This window comes from Ischnura elegans, chromosome 12, assembly GCF_921293095.1.
Source record: "Ischnura elegans chromosome 12, ioIscEleg1.1, whole genome shotgun sequence".
Classification (NCBI taxonomy): Eukaryota; Metazoa; Arthropoda; class Insecta; order Odonata; family Coenagrionidae; genus Ischnura; species Ischnura elegans.
In genome coordinates this window covers 47677867-47683866 of record NC_060257.1, presented here as the reverse complement: position 1 = coordinate 47683866, position 6000 = coordinate 47677867, and the positions used below count along the sequence as shown (strand labels likewise).

Below are 6000 nucleotides of genomic sequence, written 5' to 3'. Positions count from 1 at the left end.
CCCAAGGAAAAATGACATCCCCCAGCATGTCCGTCAAGGCAGAATGGGACATTTCCTCCAAAGGAATGCTGATAACTCCCGGCGAAGATGTCGAGTGTACAGATCAAGATAAAAAATAAACGATGTAACCTAATTTTTAAAAATTACTTTTTTGTACTTATTTACCGAAGTTTTCCCAGCGTAGCGTATACGCATCTTTCTTCATCGCAGCATTTTGAAAATCATATAATATGATGAAAATATTTTTTTTTCCAAAAATTCATCTTAATTAGGCCAAAATAAATAAGAAAATGCGAAACGACTGAAGTTAAAAGCCCTTCATACAGTCTGAGGAATAATGGGTTAACGCTTTGGGGGGGATCTATCCCCTCACCCCCCATAGTAACGCCATTTTTTTGTTTTTCCCCATTTGTGTTACGCCATTTTTTGGAAATTTTTTGTAAAATGACAGGCCTGGAAATACATTTTACATTATTTTGGAACAAAAAATTTAACTTAAAGCAAGTGCCGTTATTATATTTCAAAATTAGACAATGGTTTTAAATATTTTTTTATTTATCTTAAGCCTTTGGGGGGGGGGGGTCCCCTCACCCCCCATAGTTACGCCATTGTGAAACTTGTTAACACTTACAGGGTTAGAAGTCACGGAAGAAAATCGTTGACGTCACTCTCAGACCCTATTCATTCACAATGAGCGCAACACAGCATTTCCTTCCCTCGGTTTTCTGCGAGCGGCAATAAATCCTGAGTTTCCTACTCCCGACTGCCTCGGCGGCTCACCCTCCTCCTAACGTCACGACCCCCGGTTAATTGGGACAAAAAGCCGTTTGAATGGGCCAAGCATCGTGGAATCTCACCCAATACTTGCGTGGAGGAATGCAATTTTTTAAACTTGCAAATTCATCCTCTTCGTTGAACTAAACCCGAGTGTCTATCTCTTTATACCGCACAGTGGTTTCACGTTTAATTGACAGTGTGAGCTATAATGGAGATTAGTTTCCCATATTATTCTTCACGAGGGGGAATATATTAATTACGTAAAGAGTCTGGGGGGGTCGCAAATATCACGTATTTTTTGGGAAATAAACCGAGTAAAATTACGATCTTAGTAATATTTAATGCTAGTATTAACTAATCTTTAATGAAAAAAATAAATAATCATTAGCAAATCCAACCCAATGAAGCACACATTAACGCATTTACCCTTAAAATACGCATTTTGAACCATCTCAAGTGAGATTAGAGGGAGGGGGGAGGAAGTCAAGCCAAAATCTCACGATATCTCACCTATATATTGGATTAAGATTATAAAAAATGTTCACCCCTGGTTTTTAACCCCCCCCCCCCCCCCCCCGAACAAAATTCCTGGCTACGCCACTGCCAATGCCGTTTATCATTACTTTGTATTCCTCATAGAGGGGGAACCCGGGCTTCCTATAGCCTGTATAGCGCAGGGTGGCGCATGAGCCCGCCGGCTACCTGAGTCGGTCGCATAGTTTTTAAGGCCGTTTTACACGGGGCACGGAATTGCGCAGGTTAGAGCTGCATTAATTTCTAAAATGGCGTGGAATTGCGTGCGCGAATGCATGAACGAAATTAGAACAGGGGCTATTTTGCCGTCTCGCATCCACGCATTCTCGCATGTGTTCTAGCAATTCACCGCTTTACACGACGCAATTTTGATTGCGCCTTCACACGTACGTCAGACTGCGCAATTCCGTGTACCGTATAAAACGGCCTTTACATGACGCAATTTGATTGCGCCTTCGCTCGTTTATGGTCGGTCCTCCCCCCCCCTGTGATCACGGCTCGCGGACCGACTCAGGTAGCTGTTTTTTGTGTGATTCAGAGGGATGGAAAAAATGATCGCGTGACTCAGGTTGAACTTATTTCCAGCGCACCTAATTAATCGTTCGTTTTTCATGAGAGCCTACAATTACCACCCATAATTGCACGTCGCTGAGGTAGTACCTAGCGCTAAAATCTTCCAGTGGGCCATTTCAAGAGAATTAAGAGTGCCAAAAATTTATTTATATTGATACTGATAGCAAAAATGTTTTTCCTAAAGTTAGAAAATCTCTTAAAATTGCTTTAATTTTGAAAATCTTATCAGTGGTGATTTACAGGATTAAACATATATTTAGATAGTGTTACATAAAAATGTACTCCTAACACACATCTGAAATAATTTTTTGCGGTAGCAGTTTTTAAATTATTGCTGTCTGAACAATTTTCAGCATTATTTTGGTAATTACACCGTGTTAACCTTCATGACCCAATATGGAAATACGAAATAAGTACAGGTTATCAACTTCATTTTTATAAATCTCATATTCCCGTAGCAAGCAATGTGAGACTCAAGATAAAAGTAGGAGAGGAAAAATTTGAACAGGTGGAATAATTAAACTATTTGGGAAGCACGCTAGAGGAAAACGGTTACAGCAGTAAGGACATCAGGATGAGAATTGCGTTAGCAGAGGAGGCGTTCATGAACAGGAAAGAGCTTATGAGGAGACCGTTATGTTAGAACTGAAATAAAAGGTTGGTGAAGAGTCTGATCAGTGGCGTAGCAAGGAATTTCGTTCGGGGGGTTCCAAAACCATGTGGGAAAATGTTTAAAAAACAGGATACAGAGTAGAGGGTTTTTAACTAATTTTAACACTTTTAATAATGGAAATAACTTCATTTGTTATAGAAATATTTTTTTCATTCATGATTTTTCAATATTTCATTTTCTTTTATGAAGGAAAATAATTGTGTTTTTATATTTCGGCGGGGGGGGGGGGGGGTCCCAAACCCCCCAGGCTACGCCACTGAGCCTGATCTGGAGTGTAGCGCTATACGGTGGACATTTTTAACTTGGACACTTAGGAAGGAGGACGAGAGAAGACTGGAGGCGTTCCAGATTTATGTGTGGAGAAGAATCGAAAAGGTTAATTGGACGCAGAGGAGGAGGAACGACGAAGTGCTGGACATGGTGGATGAGGAGAGGCAGCTTGTAGATGAGATGCGGAAGATACAGAAGGTAAGTATGGAGCGAGTACTGAGCGGGGAGGGGATGTTGAAAACAGTTTTGAGGGTACAATGCTGGGTAAACGAGAGAGAGGAAGGAAGATAACTTGAATTTTTAGATAAAATGAAAGGGGGTAAGCCTTATTATGAATCGAAGAGGAAAGTCCATGAAGGGTAGACTGCCAGATTACTACTTAAATACTCTGTACAAAGCTACCTTAATCGGTTGAGTACTTCAGTAATAAAATTCCCGTAATAAATAAGTGTTGAAATATGCGAGCTACAAAACCCTTGTGCTGAATTACAAAACCATTCGTCCGTTGCGAGATGAGCGTGTCCGAAGTCAAACGGAGCCTAGATGGTGGGGTTAAGAAGGAACAGAGGGGGGGAGTAACTCGGGCTGCATGCTACAGGCGCTACCTAAATCAATGGATGAGGCGATGCTTTGTGGTAATTCCAAATGTTACGCATGAAAAATGAAATAATTTTGTTTCGATTTATTTCAAGACTTAGTACCTATCGTTTTTCAAGTGACCCTTAAAAATATGAAACCCCCTTAGTCGCCTCTTTAAAATGACCATATGTCGTTGTAATCGATAGGGGTTCTTGAAAAGCTGTGTGGAAAGTTTAAATTTCACATACCATGCTTATTAGACGATAGCTGTAATAATTGTTTTCAATAAATGGAAACAATTCGCATAATCACTACGTATATGTTATCAAATTTTATCATAAAAACAATAACCTTATACATTACTTATGCATGCGTGATTTAGGTATAGTACGGAGTATTATAGGGAGAGACGAACAAGTGGCGGGGTGGGTGGATATATTATTCGGAAAGGTAGAAATTAAAAAATCCTGTTAGTGGTTTCAAATGCTGAAATGAATTTTCTGTGTACATTTCATTCTTTTAGCCATGTCTGCTGCTCACAAATTCTCATGGATCCAAGTCTCTTGAACTTGAAGTCTCTCCAAGATCCCTCCGTAATCCCTTCTAATGTAAGACCTGCAGCATCCCCTGCCCTCGACAGCCTCGCGGAACTGCCCCAGAGGGAAACTTCTGTTGAAAGTAGGCATGTAGCCCGAAATTTACTGGGGAGCTTGGTTGGTATTCGGGTTGCCTACACGGATATTTGCGCCTATCGGGAAACCATACATTTTATTACATCAGCTATATATTTAATTTGCATATAGTGCTGAAAGTTAATTTCATCGTTGGCTATTAGCAGTAATTAAGTAATGTCTGCAAAACAACGTCGTAATATCGAAAATTAGAGCGTCGAAGGGTAGATGCCCCTGTCTATATAGTGACCTCCTCATCAGATGCATCGCGGGTGGCCGAAACTAGGGAAACACAGTGAGGGGGAAGGGGCTGAAGCCCTCCCCCCTTGACTACGTTGCCGGTTGAAAGAGCTGGTGAAAGGAAATCTCTTTCGATCAACGTTGGAGTTAGGCGATCAACGATTGAACAGGTTATATAAATTTCAAAGGTTTACGATTGTGAACAATCCCTTGCACTTGTCCTGTGCGTCTCCGGCACAGACTGATCCAAGCCGGGACGCCGACTCTGGTCAAATTGTATCGCGGACCCCCCAAAATTTACCGAGTTAAGGATGTATTCTGAGAATTTAATATTTATTTTGCTCTTCATTACGACTAAAAATCAATTTTCAGCCGCTAGTCACCCTTCGTGCCATGGAGTCCAACGACACGGAATATGAAGATAGAAGCGTGTAAGCCGCTGAAAAATGATCTCGGCACTCGCCGCCAATGAATTCAACAATTGGCACTGCTCTTTTTATTGCTCTACTGCCTCCACAGTGCACCAAGGAATTCATTTACCCGGCCTCAACAGAAAATTGCAGGCCCCTATGGCCCTTCTGCTTCTATCGAAACAGCGCCATGCGGCCATACTTGGCATAATGGTACGCAGTGGTACGCAGAGTTCGCTGTAGTTTTCGAGAGCGTTTGTCTATGGCTCGAGGCCCACGTTTTCGTCCTTGGTAATTCTGATCGTGTCTTGATATCCTTGATATTTTGGTTTGGTACGGTCTCTGCGACCACGTTGAGAGCAAGAAGTCTTGAATAAGGACGCAGGTGGGTAATCAAGGTTTAATGAACATCGGCAGATCGCGGCTGCATGGGTACCTTTCAGTATTCATTCATTTTGCCTGTGATACCACCAATAAGTGAGCTCCTACTGTTTGATGGATGCCTAATGCAAGTAATTGTGTGGTGGGACATCCTTTTTTCCATACATTTGATGCCTTGATACTGATTCCTTATTGCTGTCATCGGGTTAATTTCACGTACTGCTTCATTGCAAATGTCTTCGCCTTCATGGTTCCTCGGAAAAATTATTAATTGGAATTTTTTTTTTTGTGTTTTGCATTAATATCGAAATCGACTTTATAATGATATTTTTAACGTATTTGTTGAAGTTCCGATGAAGAGAATGCCACTCTAATAACGGTAATTTGTGAATTTGCTAAGTATCACGAACCACCTTTTGGAATCAAGGGTGCTCCCGATATGTTGCAGTGATTGTGCTATTACCTGAGCCTTTGGTGCAGTTAGAGCACCGCACGGTGCTCCTAAAACCCCATTATAAAATACCAACTTAACCCAATCTAATTTAATGTTATGGATATTATAAAGAGAACCTATGACCCATAAATATACGGACGGTACTTGAATGTCTCTTCAATGTGTGTACGCCCGTATGAGGGAATGTAGCCATTAGGGAATCGCAAATGTAATTTGCTCATCTTATTTCACATTATACAAGTAGGTGTATGATATAAAATGCTGGCATAAGGTAATCATTTACTGGATTAGCATGGGTTGGCAATTGGTATTTGATTGGTTAATCAAACTAGTGGCCAGATTAATGTACAAATTATTTTTTGTTGTGTTGTTAATATAATAAGATGTAATTTCATGGTTAATTTGATCTGCTTAATGTGAAATCATTTGCTATACTTT

The 6000-nt window shown here is 40.7% G+C and overlaps 1 protein-coding gene across 1 annotated transcript in view; it reads left to right on the top strand.

The window, feature by feature from the left end:
* Positions 1-4966: 4966 nt before the first annotated feature.
* Positions 4967-6000, top strand: part of LOC124169713 (probable serine/threonine-protein kinase ifkB) — a 28299-nt gene continuing 27265 nt past the window's right edge. The window contains exon 1 of the mRNA XM_046548401.1: positions 4967-5112. The gene's annotated coding sequence lies outside the window, so the exon portion shown is untranslated. The remainder of the gene's footprint in view (positions 5113-6000) is intronic.